Source organism: Vipera berus, assembly GCF_964194415.1.
Source record: "Vipera berus genome assembly, chromosome: 7".
NCBI lineage: Eukaryota > Metazoa > Chordata > Lepidosauria > Squamata > Viperidae > Vipera > Vipera berus.
The window spans coordinates 79,245,479-79,262,255 of NC_138209.1; positions in this window are offsets into that span (position 1 = coordinate 79,245,479).

Genomic DNA, 16,777 nt, shown 5'->3' on the forward strand with positions numbered 1-16,777 from the left:
CTTGTTCAGTAACTCTTTGCATTCCCCGCGGCACAAATTTAGCAGCTGCATTTTGTGGAGGAAACTAGTTGTGACTGCATTGTGTTACTATTTTGAGGACTCTATTCGGAGAAGAGTAGCTTCTCCTATTCAGCTATTCTGTTGGCAATCGGCCCTGCAATTAAAACAGTAAAATAAAGGTTTCCTAAGGTCTAGTTTAAAAATGATGGTTTTCCAAAGAAGCTTGTCGTTCGTCTTCTGTGGCATCAATTCTCAGATAAATCAAACACAGGTACATTTTTTACTGAGAACTCTGACAGATCTCTTTTAGTATTCATAGGTCTTGTAGCATAATACAATTCATTTAAGAATATGACACATCTGCGTAATTTGTGGGTGTTGTCTGCCTAACCTTCAGACAACTTGATGGGGAAACCCCTCCCCATTTCTTTCTTAACAGAGAGCTTTATTTTTTTTCCTATTTATACCGTTCCCTTTAATGCACTTGAGCTATAGGAACACAAATGGAAAAGCAACAGAAATAGAAACAGACTCGGGGGAAAAAGTCCTTATTGTACAGGTTTTCATTGTGAAATAGAAAGACAGATGCTATCCTGGTAAAGTACGAATCTACTCTACATTAGGTGTTCACTAAATCTTTGCACAGATTCGTCTCATGTACATGAGAAACATTAGAAATTTTGGAATACATTAAAAGCCGGAGTGGGTTTAGATGTGACATCAATCTACCTTGCATTCAACCTATTTAGTAGAATGAATCAAGTCCGAAATATATTAAGCAGCAGAAGATCGGAACTTAGCAGTTTCACTCCCTCATTCCTCACGGCGAATTCTGAAGCAAAGGTTGAAATTTAAGAAGCAATGGTCACTGGCTGATTGCTGTCTGTCGTTAGGGTTGATGTGTCTATATAATCCCATATGGAAAGAAAAAACTTACTAGTTTTATTTAGGTCTGTCTCTACAAGAGGGGTCTTCAAACTTGGCCCTTTTATGACTTGTGGACTTCAGCTCTCAGAATTCCTCAGCCAGGCATGCTGGCTGAGGAATTCTGGGAGTTGAAGTCCACAAGTCACGAAGGGGCCATAGTTCCCCCATGCTGGCTCTGGAATTCTGGGAGTTGAAGTCCACAAGTCATGAAGGGGCCATAGTTCCCCCATGCTGGCTCAGGAATTCTGGGAGTTGAAGTCCACAACTCATGAAGGGGCCATAGTTCCCCCATGCTGGCTCAGGAATTCTGGGAGTTGAAGTCCACAAGTCATAAAAGGGCCAGGTTTGAAGACCCCTGCTGTACGGTATCAGAAACCTATTCACCATAATCTGTATGAGGGAGGGTTTTTAACTGTGATATTGCTGAGAATTCTCCCTATCTATATGTATGGAGTAGTGTTTTGTCATCTCTAATTCAACATCTTTATGAAATCACAACGAATGAAGAACAGGTCTGCCTAGTCTAGAAAAAAGAAGGACTAGAGGAGACATGACAGCAGTATTCTAGTATTTGTGGGGTTGCCACAGAGAAGAGGGGGTCAATTTATTTTCCAAAGGACCAGAAAGCAGGACAGGAAGCCACGGATGGGAACTAATCAAGGAGAGAAGCAACCTAGAACTAAGGAGAAACAGGACAATTAACCAGTAGAACAACTTGCCTTCAGATGTTGTGGGTGCTTCATCACTGGAGGCTTTCAAGAAGAGACTGGACAGCCACTTGTTTCAAATTGTATAGGGTCTCCTGGCTGAGCAGGGGGTTGGACTAGAAGACCTCCAGCTCTGTTCTATAATGATCTCTCTGCCAGCAATCAATACCCAGATAAGCAGAGATTAACACCAGGGTTAATACCAGACCAACAATCAATACTTCAGCCAAGGAACTACCACATAAGACAATCAAAGCCTAATCAAGGAACTACCAGGAGGAAGTAACACACTCCCCACCAGCATTGACAGGGGGACCCACGGTGTATAAACAGAGAAGAAACTCCACTCGCTTCTAGCACTGAAGACGTTACCTAGTTGGGTAATGAAACATCTACCAAAAAAATAGTCCAAGCTCAGAAAACACCAAGAACTCCATAACAGCAGGGCAGGATTTAGTGCTAATGCTAATCAAATGTACATTTTATGTTAATAAAATGTGCATTTTGGTAGCTACTTCGAGCACTCCAGCCAGAGGAAAGCCTTGCCACATCTTAGGAGAAAAGTTTAGAATAAGGGATTTACACTGAGCTTTGAGACTCTCACTTCTTTTTCTACAAATTTACAAATTAAAGACCAATGTTTTCTAGTTATTTCCTCGTTTGGGACTTGGTCCAAACTGGACTACTGCATTGTGGTGAAATAGGCCCACGTATCTGTGGGAGCATTGTGCCTCCTTTGAAATGGTTGCACGCTGTGGTTGCGATTGCTACTTTTGTTCCTCGTTGGCTTGTACTTTCTCCCCCCCTCTTTGGAAGTAATGAATTTTATGCCCATGTGTTTTGATTCTTTTGTCTATTTTTAATTCAAATATGTAAAAGCTTTTTAAATACAAAGTCCCAGGTGTCAGTTGCTGCCTCTGGTCCCTTTCCTATCCTTTATTGTTCTCCTAATTGTTCCTTCAAAACAATTAGCTGGGCATTCATATGCAAATGAATGCAAATGAAGAGGGGGATTGGGTAGGAGAGAATACCACCACTCGTTTGATTTCCACTTCAAGGTCTGCTGGTAGAAATAAGAAAATAGTTTGGCAATGTCTTTCATCTCGCAACCCACCGCCAGATTCTAAAGAGCTGATTCTGGAAGGAACTTACCTTCCCTTTGCAACTGCCATGAATTTCTCTTTTTTGGGGGGGGAAATCTGTGCAACTTTTTGCTTTGTCCAACTGCCTTTGGGCACCCAAGTGGTTGGGGACTAACCAAATAACACCCCAATATTCATCCGAAAGATCCTTAGGGCATGGAAGTCCTCACTTTCCAATGGCTGAAGCAAAATATCCATTCTTTATCCAGAAATCACCTTGTCTCCTTACAATTTGGGACCCTCAAATGAAAAAGAAAGAAGAAAGAAAGAAAGAAAGAAAGAAAGAAAGAAAGAAAGAAAGAAAGAAAGAAAGAAAGAAAGAAAGAAAGAAAGAAAGAAAGAAAGAAAGAGAGAGAGATGGTGGAATCACCGTGAATGAAATTTGAGGGAGATTTTGCTGAGATAAATTAGAACTTTTTGAGCGGCGGCCTATTGTGCTGGGCTGAATTACAACTTCAAGGTGCAATGTCTCATGAAAAGGTAAAGATTAACAGGACATTCAAAAGATATTCTTCCAGTAAACAATGTAGCCTTAAAAAGAAAGTATGATCAAGAGTGCAATCATGGTCTGTGGAAAAGGGAGAAGCCATTTTGGCCATCAGAACCCAACCTTTTGACCTCATGGAGCTATTATCTACAGAAATAAGCACGGGTGCTATATTCATATTTTAATGCATCGCAACCTTCCATTTCAGCGGTGACCTGAGGGAACAGCAAGGAAAAATGGGTGCTGCTTCTCCACATTTCTGCTGCTTCCCTGTCTACTTTTTGAAACTTTACAGCAGAGATAGCGTTCAGCCTCAAGACATTGTAGGGTACCACTCTATAAAGCCTTAGTAAGGTCACACCTAGAATATGGCATCCAGTTTTGGTCACCACACTGTAAAGAAGATGTTGACACTCTGGAAAGAGTGCAGAGAAGAGCAACAAAGAGGATTAGAGGAATGGAGGCTAAAACATATAAAGAAAGATTGCTGGAATTGGGTTTAATTAAAAGAAGGGGTGTTTATTTCTGTAGATAATAGCCCCATGAGGTCAAAAGGTTGGGTTCTGATGGCCAAAATGGCTTCTCCCTTTTCCACAGATCATGATTGCACTCTTGATCATACTTTCTTTTTAAGGCTACATTGTTTACTGGAAGAATATCTTTTGAATGTCCTATTAATCTTTACCTTTTCATGAGAAATTACACCTTGAAGTAGTAATTCAGCCCAGCACAATAGGGGCGACATGATAGCAGTCTTCCAATATTTCAGGAGCTGCCCCAAAGAAGAGGGAGTCAAGCTATTCTCCAAAGCACCTGAGGGTAAGGACAAGAAGCAATGGATAGAAACTAATCAAGGAGAGAAGCAACCTGGAACTAAGGAGAAACTTTCTGAAAACTGGAACAATTAATCAGTGGAACAACTTACTTCCAGAAGTTGTGGGTGCTCCAACATGGGAGATTTTTAAGAAGAGACTGGACAACCATTGGTCCATAATGGCGTAGGGTCTCCTGCTTGAGCAGGGGGTTGGACTAAAAGACCTCCAGGGTCCCTTCCAACTCTTTTATTCTCTAGATAAAAAGGTAAAGGTTCCCCCGCACATGCGTGCTAGTCGTTTCCGACTTTAGGGGCCGGTGCTCATCTCCGTTTCAAAGCCGAAGAGCCAGCGCTTGTCCGAGGCCGTCTCCGTGGTCATGTGGCCGGCATGACTAGACGCCAAAGGCGCACGGAACGCTGTTACCTTCCCACCGGAGTGGTCCCTATTTTTCTACTTGCATTTTTACGTGCTTTCGAACTGCTAGGTTGGCAGAAGCTGGGACGAGTAACAGGTGCTCACTCTGCTACGCGGCACTCGGGATTCGATCCGCCAAACTGCCGACCTTCTGATCGACAAGCTCAGCGTCCTAACCCACTGAGCCACCGTGTCCCTATTCTGTAGATATGGTGGCCTTATTTTAAAATAATTCTCCTCTTCCTTCTCCATTTATCAAAATGAGGAACAGAAGTCAATATTGCTAACAGATAAATATATGCAGTCTTCCAGCAACTGGGAAAAATTGGCTGAGAGGAAGAGAGACCTTAAGTAGAGAGTAGATAAGTCATTTCCGAGTATGGTTTCTTGTAATTGGGTTTCAATTTCTTTTTCCTCTCCATCCTGCTCTTTCCTGCCACATAAACTTCAACAGGAAAAGAAAAATAATTGGGGAAAAGGCCGGGCCCAAATGGCAATATTGTGGATGAAGAATTTGGCCAATTTTCCTGCATAATCTAGAACAGGGGTCCCCAACCCCCAGTCTGTGGACCAGTACCAGCCCGTGGCAAGCCAGAAACTGGTCCACATAAACAAGCAAAGCCCCACCCGTGGGATGCAGGCAGCACACAAAACCACGCACCCTCCGGTCCGTGAAAAAACCTCTCTCCAAGGCACTGGTCCCTGGTGTCCCAAAGGTTGGGGACCTCTCAAGCGAGCAATCGCTGCACTTCTTAGGGTGGCAAATGCCTGCAGGAAAACCAGATATTCTAGCAATCAACTTTGACGTCATTGGTCAGAATGGATACTGGGAAGAAGTTGCGTTAATACCCGGGAACAATGCGACAGATCATCCATTCAGGTTTCTTGAAGAAAACAAAGGGGGGAAACCGTTAGTTCAAGTTGATGCAGAGAAAGTTGCCAACAGTTGTGCTTTCTTGTCTAACCAAGAGGCTGTTGCCTCCATTGATAAAATAAAAATAAATGGCAACCCTAATTATTTTACATTTAAAACCAATTTTCACTCCCCTGACTGTCTCATCATCAGTTCTGAACTTGGTGCTACAGAGTGAACAGTGGAGATGTCGCCTTGGTTTCCTCCAAATTCAGGTCTGAAGATCTGGAGAAGCTTTTCACATACAGGCTCAATATGGCCACCCAGATTCTTTAGAGATCCAGAACAAGAAAAAGGGAAGAAATGTAGAAAAGATAAGAAAGAGAGAAAGAAAGAAAGAAAGAAAGAAAGAGAGAGAGAGAGAGAGAGAGAGAGAGAGAGAGAGAGAGAGAGAGAGAGAGAGAAAGATAGAAAGATAGAAAGAAAGAAAGAAAGAAAGAAAGAAAGAAAGAAAGAAAGAAAGAAAGAAAGAAAGAAAATGATCAATGCCATGTCCCTTGAAGTGTTTTTTCAAAAGACAACTGGAGTTTGTTTTTTGCTTGAAGACATTTTGCTTCTCATCCAAGAAGCTTCATCAGTTCTGAAGAAGCTGAAGAAGAACTGAAGAAGCTTCTGGGATGAGAAGTGAAATGTCTTCAAAGAAAAATAAAAAAAAGTCCAGTTGCCTCTCGATAAAGCACCTTTGGGACAACCATGACCCGGATGATGGAGAATCTCCATTCTATTGTTCTGTTGACAGGGCTAGTAGGAGTCTGCAAGCTGTTCTATTTCAGGAGAGAACATGTCTGAAACATCTTATTTGGAAAGATTTATTGTGCTTGTTGGGGGCTAGATGAGAAACAGAATATTTAAGGGTCCCCCAAATCTTCCAGCTGTCAAGTGATATGCTTTCCACACCCCTGATGTGCGGAAAGCTGTATGCACATAGGTTGCTATGCTGATACTGTCAACATGTGAATCCAAAGATTAACTAAGTTGTGTTTGAGGGGTCCTTGTTCATTTTCTTGCAGACATTTCATTACCCCAACTAGGTAACATCATCAGTGTTAGGAAGGACTAGGGTTTGTGGGGGGGGAGAAGGAGGAGGAAGAGGAAGAGGAGGAATATTGTGGGGTCCTTGGCGCTCTCTGAGCTTGCTTGTTTTCTTGCAGATGTTCCATTACCCCAACTAGGTAACATCATCAGTGCTAGGAAGGACTAGGGTTTGGGGGGAGGAGGAGGAGGAGGAGGAGGAGGAGGAGGAGCATTGTGGGATAGATAACCTTTATTGTCATTCTTTTCCTGAGGGCACAATGGCACACATTAAAAATGAAATTTAGTTGCTTCGTCTCAAAGTGTACACATGCCTAACATGTCATCAGTGCTCCGTTGATATTCCAGAGTTTTGCTCTGTCAGTGTTGGTGGGGATAATGGTCTTGGTGGTTCTTTGGCTGGGCTGTTTGCTGTTGGCTTCTTCCACAGTTCCTTGATTGTGGTGTTGACTGTTTACTTGATGTTAACCTTGGAGTTAATCTATGCGGATTGCTGGCGGTGCTGGGGTCTTTTTGTTCCCTTTCTGGACTGAGTGTTAGTCTCTTTTACACCGTCTATCGATGTCGCTAATGTCTGTGTGTCCATTGAAGGTTGATTTGTCAGAGTGCCAGGCTTCTAGTAGGAGGGGAAAAAGTAGGTGTGCCTCACATGGGTTGTGAAAATGATGCTTGGAAAAGATGTGCAAGAGAACTCAACGAGGAAGTTTGAAGACAGAACTCAGATAAATAGAACTCTTTCCCCATAATATTTAACTGGCTTCTCCCCCCCCCAAGTTTTACAGTGTTGCCAGACTCCATGTTCTCTTCCACGTGGCCACCATTTTGTGCCCGACTCTCTCTGCTGTGACAGTCCGCAGCAAAAAAAACCTTGCAAGAAAATGGTGACCTTGAACCAATTTCCCAGAATGTTGCTGAAAGGTAATATATAAATAAATGCCAGAAGGGGGTCTTTAATTGTAATAGTTCTATTTTTATCTTCTTAAAAACCTGGAGAAATAAATGGATGTATTTGTCTTCATTACCGCACAAACAGCTGTGAAAGGTTGGAAGGTACGGGACAATCCAATGTATCACGCTGGCAGCCGATGTCCTTACCGGGGCCTTGTCATAGCTCACCAACCAATATATTTTATCTTCATATCTGGCTGAAACCCGGCAGATTTCTGGGATTTAAAAGGGAAAATAAAAGACATCCATCTTCCAGGATTATGAATAGATGTCCCATAGACTGAGTTCTGACCAAAGGTTAATGCTGTCCCGCTGATCTAGCGAGGCAAAATATATGGGTGTTTCAGAGCAGAATCTAAGCAGACTTTCCTCAAGAAGAGTGGAAACCATGAAGAGCGGTTATGGATCTGTGGCGCAGCAAAATTTATTGGACGCTGCTCCATCACATCTGCTGCAGATGTGTTGCACTTCAATTCTGTTCTCCTTCAGAAGTGTTCAGAGCCATTTCGGCACAGATTTTATGGAGACGGCTACCTGCCCAGCATCATCAGAAAGGGCAAGTAAGGCTGCTGTAATAGTAGTTGGAGTTGAAAAACAAACCAGGCATTTAGGGTGAGTGAGTTAAGAGGGAGTCTCAGTATTTGTTGTTGTTTTTTTTTAAATTACCATGAAATGTTCTAATTTAAGGTTGATAAAAGAGAATATTATTGGAAGACGAGAAAATCAAGGAAAATTACTACGTGGAATATGGAACTGTAAAAACTTAATGTGATTATTTGTAAATACAAACCTAGACAACACACTGTTTACCAACTATTAATGGTGATATGTAAAAAAAAAACACAATAAAATATTATATATATATATATATATATATATATATATATATATATATATATATATATATATATATATATATATATATATATATATATGTGTGTGTGTGTGTGTGTGTGTGTGTGTGTGTGTGTGTGTGTGTGTGTGTGTGTGTGTGTGTAAATTATTCAAATTGCTAATAAAGAATTTGGGAGGCTGAGATGATCATTTTGAACTTCTTATGTTCTCATCAGTCAGTCATACCCTTTATCTGAGATTCGAACCTAGGCTGATTATATATTAGGCAGTTGTTTTTAACTCCCTGAGCCACAGGTTCTTTCTCTCTTTTATTAGCTAGAAGGCAAGGGAAATATGTGTTAAGTATTTGTCAAGGCTTTTTGAATGCACCTTGCTAATTAACTCTTTCTTTCCTGCTTTGGCCTGACCCAAGGCTTATCCACAAGGATATAGTCAATTTATGACAGCTCATTATTTGTGTAAATTATTCAAATTGCTAATAAAGAATTTGGGAGGCTGAGATGATCATTTCGAACTTCTTATGTTCTCATCAGTCAGTCATACCCTTTATCTGAGATTCAAACCTATATTTATGTGTGTGTATATTTATATATATATATATATATATATATATATATATATATATATATATATATATATATATATATATATATATATATATATATATATATATATATATATATATATATATATATATATATATATATATATATGTCAAATGCTTGTTAACAAGCATTTGACACATATCACCCCTTGCTTCTCAGCTAACAAAGCGAGAGAGAGCCTGTGGCCTAGAGGTGAAAACAACTGCCTAATGTGCAATCAGCCCAGGTTCGAATCTCAGAAGGGTATGGCTGACTGATGAAAACTAATAAGTTTGAAATGCATATCAGTCTCCCTTAATTCTTTGTTAGCAATTTAAAATTTACACACACACACACACACACACACACACACACACACACACACACACACATATATATTATATATATATATATATATATATATATATATATATGTATGTATGTATGTATGTATGTATGTATATATGTATATATGTATATATAAATGTATATGTGTGTGTGTGTGTGTGTGTGTGTATGGAGTCTCAGTGAACTATTCAAAATGTTTCTTCCAACCTGGGCTGATTTGCCATTGGTGAGATCATCTACTGTGGACATCTAAACATGTGGTAACATCAAAGAGAGTTTATTTTTGTTTTTCCTTTTCCCCCTTCTTCTTGTCCTTTGCACTCACTCTTATTTCCTAAGGAGGAGCAGGCTGTGGCCAGCCTGACATTATGGAGGGTTGACAAGGGGATGCAATGCAAAAAGTCTTGATGGTGGCTGCAACACATGCATGATCCAGGTTGGACTTGCCCACTGGGCATGGACCTCATCCCCATTCCTGCGTATCTTCATCTAGTTAAGACTTGTTCAAGCTGATCTTCTGACCCGGGATATATCTCTAGTTTTCTTGGCAAGAGGCCTCTATTTTCTTCTTCTAGTAGAATGTCCATGGGGATGGAGCTTCCACTACATGAGCACAGCTTCCATCTTTGATCTCCTCCTAGTTTACTTGACCAGCTTGAGACTTCCTACTACTTTCTTACCAGGCCAAAACTCACGTAAGCTTTTAGGAAAGAGTTAATACAACTAGGCTCTCCTTTTTTTTAACTCACCAGTGAGTAATGTAATAGGAAACTGGGTGTTTTTTTTTCCCAGTAGGGCAGCCAATGATGTTCAGATTCTCTCTATCTAGCATCACAATGCGACATGACCATGAAGGTGAATCTCAGAGAGAGAGGGTGAGTCAGCAAGGACCAAGAATTAGCTGCTGCATTGGTTCTGCAACACCCATTAGGTGCTGTAAGACAAAATAACTCACTGCATGGGATCAAGGAATGGGCCAGAGATGTTGCAGAACATTTTATATCCCCTAGGAATAGTCAAGGGGAAGGATCAGATTTGTTGGTTGGTTGATTGGTTTTAACCTGCCTTTACAAAAAAAAATGGCGACGTTTCGACGAGGTCCCACTCGTCATCTTCAGGCTGGTGTCTTCGGCTTTGTGCTTGTGCAAGCACGAAGCCGAAGACACCAGCCTGAAGATGACGAGTGGGACCTCGTCGAAACATCGCCAAGACACTCTCAATCTTACACGTGAAAAGACCTGAATACGCCAAGACCTACATACCCATACCAGTGAAAATCTACAAAAACATATGTGTGTGTGTGTATGTGTATGCACACACACACACATACACACACACATACACACACACACACATACATACATACACACACAGAGACACACTTTTTTTAAAAGGAAGAAATCAGAGCAAAAGCGTTTGAAGGTCTAAGATGTCATTAGGTTAAAAAAAAAAAGTTACTAACAAACCAAGGCAATCTCTGTGGAACTCAACTCAGCTTCTGAGGTGGGATCCAAGCACAGTTGAAAGCCAACAATGACCGCATAGATGTCTCCTGAGGCTGGCCCAGGGCTCCTTGACACGGATAGATCGGAGCAACTGTTCTCATTTGTGTATACCTCCTTGCACTTTATTTTTTTTTACAAGTGTGGTGAGTTGCCAGTTGGACAGGTTAGCTGACTGCAGTAAAAGAACTGAACGAACAATTCTGCCTTTCACTCTTCGCTTCCTATGGCTGCATGCCCAGATGAAGGAGGCTGGGAAATGCTACTATCAAGGGCAAGGAATACTATTCCCTGAAGGCCACTAATGAACCTTCGTGGTACTTGAGGACTTCCTCTAACAATTGTTTTGACCCACCAATGGCTGTCGATCCGGATACATTGAGGAGACATTAGCAGTTGTAGCCTTTGCTAATTTGCAGATCCAGACGACGTGTTCCAGCTAGGTGACCCTTGAATCTGTCAGCAGCCTAAGAAGATAGCTTGGAAGGAAGTGTCTCTTGCCTTCCTTCCTTCCTTCCTTCCTTCCTTCCTTCCTTCCTTCCTTCCTTCCTCCCTCCCTCCCTCCCTCCCTCCCTCCCTCCCTCCTTCCTCTTTCTTTCTTTCTTTCTTTCTTTCTTTCTTTCTTTCTTTCTTTCTTTCTTTCTTTCTTTCTTTCCTTCCTTCCTTCCTTCCTTCCTTCCTTCCTTCCTTCCTTTCTTTCTTTCTTTCTTTTTTCCCTTCCTTCCTTCCTTCCTTCGTTCCTTCCTTTCTTTCTTTCTTTCTTTCTTCCTTTTTTGCTTTCTTTCTTTCTTTCTTCCTCTTTCTTTCTTTCTTTCTTTCTTTCTTTCTTTCTTTCTTTCTTTCTTTCTTTCTTTCTTTCTTTCTTTCCTTCCTTCCTTCCTTCCTTCCTTCCTTCCTTCCTCCTTCTTTCCTTCCTTCTTCCTTCCTTCCTTCCTTCCTTCCTTCCTTCCTTTCTTTTCTTTCTTTCTTTCTTTCTTTCTTTCTTTCTTTCTTTCTTTCTTTCTTTCTTTCTTTCTTTCTTCCTTTTTTGCTTTCTTTCTCCTTCCTTCCTTCCTCCCTCTTTCTTTTCTTTTCTTGGGTTGTCCATCAGAAGAGGAGTTGCATCTCCAGAACATATCACCCAGATCACCCAGTGTTCACAGTGATGCCACATTCAACAACTGGTGTAAAACTGGATCCAAGAGCATTGCAACAGAAGATTCATTTGTCCATAACTCCTGGTCCTCAGTGAGGAGGATATTAGTCTTCCACATATTGATGGATAGGAGACCTCAACTACTCCTTCTTTAAGGGGCTGCCAAAAGAAAGAGGGAGTCAACCTCCAAAGCTCCAGAAGGCAGGACCAGAAGCAATGGATGGAAACTAATCAAGGAGAGAAGCAACCTGAAACTAAGGAGGAATTTCCTGACAGAACAATTAACCAGTGGAACGACTTGCCTCCAGAAGTTGTAAATGCTCCAACACTGGAAGTTTTTAAGAACAGTTTGGACAGCCATTTGTCTGAAATGATGTAAGGGTTCCCTGCCTGAGCAGAGAGTTGGACTAGAAGACCTCCAAGGTCCCTTCCAACTCTGTTATTCTGTTATTCCCAACAATATAGACAATAGTCAACAATTACAACATGCAGAGTGTAATTTAACTGAGCCTTATTATCACTTCTGTTCTCTTCCGTGCATTCCTAATACAATGGATCAAAGAGGTAAGACACAAAGTTGTTCATGGAAGTATGGGAAACACCAGAAGTCCATATGCATCCTTGGAATGACTGGGATAGCCAAATATAATTATTTTTGAATGATTGGGTTGTTATCGTTCAGTATGTGCTTCCCTGCTGTGTGGACTAACATCCTGTCTCTACAATCACAAGTGTCCTGGAATACCCAGATTCCTAGAATGTGCTGGAATGTCCTGGAAAATCCACATTCCTGGAATGGTCGTGATAACAACATATAATTATTTCCAATTGGAGGTTATCAAGTCAACATAATTTCATGCCGTGTAGGCTAACATCCTCTCCCTACTTTCCCAGGCAGTCTAAACAAATCTCTCCCCCTTGTCATTATTTTAGCAAGAAGCAAAGTAACGTTGATTGAACCTAATAGGGTAAACAGAAGGATATCACTTAAAATGTCCAAAAGAATATTGGGCTGTTTTCATTCTACAAAGATGCTGACATATTTGCTGACAATGAGCTCATTGCTATTTTGTTCACACAGCTGGCTGCTGGATTGTAATTCAAATTTGAATTATGGATATATGGAAGCTTCATTCTCCCGTTGATGATGGCATCTGTTACAGGGCTTGGGAGGCATCCGACGACTGGTGAATAATGGGAAATGTAGTCCAACGCATCTGGAGGACACCGAGATGGTGAACACTGTTGAATCATTTTGGATTATAGACGAGCGCTCACACGATCAAACGTTCTTCCACCTAGGAAAAAATCATTCTCCACTGAAGGCAAGACCTTAGTGTGAAGCAAAAAAAAACCCCACACAAAACGAGGCAGATTTTATGCAATGCATTGCCTATCGACAAAGGCTGTGCACACTTTAAAGCTGTGACTTTTTTTATTGTTACGTCGTCTAGTCCAATAGAAAATGTAAATAGGCATCAGGGCTGAAGAATTGGAACCCCACATTAAGCTCCAGTTTAGATGAGCTATTGATTGTGCCTATTCACTAGAATCTAGTCAATTAATGGTCAGCACTAAATTGGCACTAGCGCTTAAGAGGGGTTGGGCTTTGTGGGAACGTCATGACTCCAGGCTGATTGCTGTCTTGACGCTGCCCCCAGTCTCTGCCTGCTCATCTACAATAGGATGCATAGAATTCAAATGCATATATATATAATTTGCTAATGCTTTATTTAAACTTATATTTGTATATCATTGCTTACATATCTACAGATGCCATAGGTTAAATATAATAAAATCAATTGCTATCATCTATCTTTCTATCTCTCTGTCTCTATCTATCTATCTTATATCATCTTCTTTATCATCTCTCTCTATCATCTACCTACCTATCTACCTATCTATCTATCCACACACACACACACACACATACACATTCATACACATGCACACATGCACACCTATACAAGATATGTGGACAATACAATCTCATGACATAAAATATTAACCCGAAGATGCTTTTTTTAAAAAGGCAAGTAGTCTTTGTTTCCCTTCTACAGTGGCTTTTTCTTTTTAAGCAACTTTGGGACAACCATGACCTGGATGACTGAGAACCTCCATAGACAGATAAAACATTAAATTAAGATTAAACCGTAATAAAATGACCATAACATGGGGCCATACAATCACAATAGGACAGATGCTATAATTCGATATTCCAAGGAAGCTAACCATCTACCTGCTTCTGGTGTGGTTGCTGTGCAGGCTTCCCAGGTGCCCCGAAATTGCCCAAGGGGACATTCTTGAACTATTTATTTATTTAATTTATTTTATTTTAATCCCATTTATATCCCGCCCTTCTCCGAAGACTCAGGGCGGCTTACAATTTAAGCACAAACCAATGTGCTTAGCAATATTTGTGTTATCGTTTGTTCTGGTGCATCATGGCTGCGCTGGTGGCTCTCGGCCCTTCCCCACTTAAAGAGCTTTGCCTTAGTCCTGATCCCATTCAGGTGTCTCCATATTTTTCAGGATGGCCCCATTCCTGGAATTGGTTTTGCTGGATCTGCGTGATCTGTTTGGTTGTGATGCAGCAATTGCTCTACGGCCATATTAGCAGGCGTGCAGATGTAAGCAAGATTACAAATTTGACAAATCTTGAAATATAAGTCCGTCCACTGAAAGAAAAGGCGACATATGATTCTTCTCTGGCCTCTTACACGGGGTCTTGCTCCAGGGCTGGTGTCACCGTGGGAAGGTTTGATCTATATCTGACACCAGATTGCAAATTATATCCTATTATATTCCGTGCATTTCTAGTCTTGAGCAGTTATATTTGTTTTAGCCATCGGCTATAACAAAATTGGAAAATACAAGACACAACTGCCTTTTTAAACATAGGGCAATCGTTTGAATATAAACAAGGTTTTTAAAAACAAAAACAAAAAACCCCACAAACTTGAGACAAAATAAGCCATACTAAATTTCAATAACCTAGTTTTTTGTCTACAGTGTACAGTAAGCATGCAAATCATTCTGGCAGGCATGCAGGCCTAGTGGGCAGGTTTTTTGCCATCTCCCTGTTCAGTTTCTGATTTAATTGTTCAGCCACGGAATATTAAAAGCAATTAGTAACATCCCCAGTAAATAATGTCAGTAATAAAATTCAAGATGTTAGAATTCTTGTACTGTGTAACTGATTTTCGTTTTAACCAAGCCGCTGTGTTTAATCTACATAAGGCAAACAAGAACTGCATTAATCATGTTCTTACACTTAGCAAAGGACAATGCAGATTTCTTTTTTTACACATTAGACCAGGTTTTTAAGAAGACGACGGAAGAAACATTCATGCATGCTCTCAAAATAGGACAGCTAAATAAATCATGGTAATCTATCTGAGACCCCTTTGGGTTTTGCACTGATGCAAAATTCTGCTGGACCAACAGAGATGGCTTATTTTCCGAAGTCTAATGTTTATCTGCCTTTTCTTAGCTAAAGTCAAACCAGCAATTTACTGTAAATATTTCTGTATATGTCAAAATCTATGTTTTCAGTAGAAGCGTATTGTTCTTCTGTCTGCTGAACTGTTCTTTTCCTGACAATGGATAATTGACTGTACAAATCTTCTATGGCATCTTCAGACTGAATTGAGTTTCCACATCTAAGCCTTTCAGATACTTTTGACAGATACATTTTTTGATTCAGATTGGTTCAACTCAGTTGGGGTGAATTTGGGCAGTTCAAACCCATGATTCAGATCACGTTGCTGGACCTGATTTGTGCATATTTGATCACTGAAGCAAAAAGCAAGCAAATTGAGGAGGGTGGGTGACACTGTCGTGTTAGAATATTAAAATGCTTGCCGTATTTTGATTCTCGTGGTATTTGATAAAGAATTTGATTCAGTTGCAAATGGAGACAAAAGAAAGCAAATTTCTTTCAGAATCAGGAAATGCAACACCCTATATTTCATCTCCCTGAATCTGTCTTATAATTTTCTTGCCTTGTAGCTCCCAGAGTTTAGTCTAGCTAACAAGGCCTGGTTGGCTGAGGAATTCTGGGAGTTGAAGTCCACAAGTTTTAAAGTTGCCAAGTTTGAAGACTTCTGTCCTAGAAGTCTGTTTAAATCTCTGTTCTTAGGGCCTCCTGACTGAAAAGAAGCCAACAAGGATTGCTTTGGCCACAGTTGGCTTCTTTATGTTGTGGGAAGGGTTAAATGATCGTTTCCTATTGGTTTCGAGTTAGGATTAAATTAGTAGTATGGAGAACTGCCACTTTCGGAGTCAAGACTTGGGGAGGGGTCTTCAAATCCTTGGTTGTCTCTGTTGAGGCTTTCCAGAATAGTAAGCTGAATCCCTGTCCAGGTCCCTTATTTGAAAAAGCCATGAATTGACCAGACAAGGGTTCTTCCACAGAACTAGGATGGAAAGTCAGAGCAAGCAAGCAAGCAAGGAATAACAGATGGAAACTGATCAAGGAGAGATTCAACCTAGAAATAAGAGAAATTTTCTGACAGTGAGAACAATCAACCGATGGTACAGAAGTTGCCTTCAGTTGTGGGAGCTTCATCGCTGGAAGCTTTCAAGAAGAAACCGGACAGACACTTGTCTGGAATGGTATAAGGTCTCTGGCTTCAGCAGGAGGCTGGACTAGATAAGGGGTCTTCAAACTTGCCCCTTTTATGACTTGTGGACTTCAACTCCCAGAATTCCTCAGCCAGACATGCCGGCTGAGGAATTCTGGGAGTTGAAGTCCACAAGTCATAAAAGGGCCAAGTTTGAAGACCCCTGGACTAGATGACCTACAAGGTCCACTCCAACTCTGTTATTCTTTTCTATTCAAGCGGCAAAGCAATAAAAAGTATTTTCCTAAATGAGAAATCAAGGGAACACTGCCCCTCCCCACAGTGTCGCCTTTGATATATGAATCCCGTTCCCTAGCTGTGGTCCCCTGGTGTGTCTTGCAGC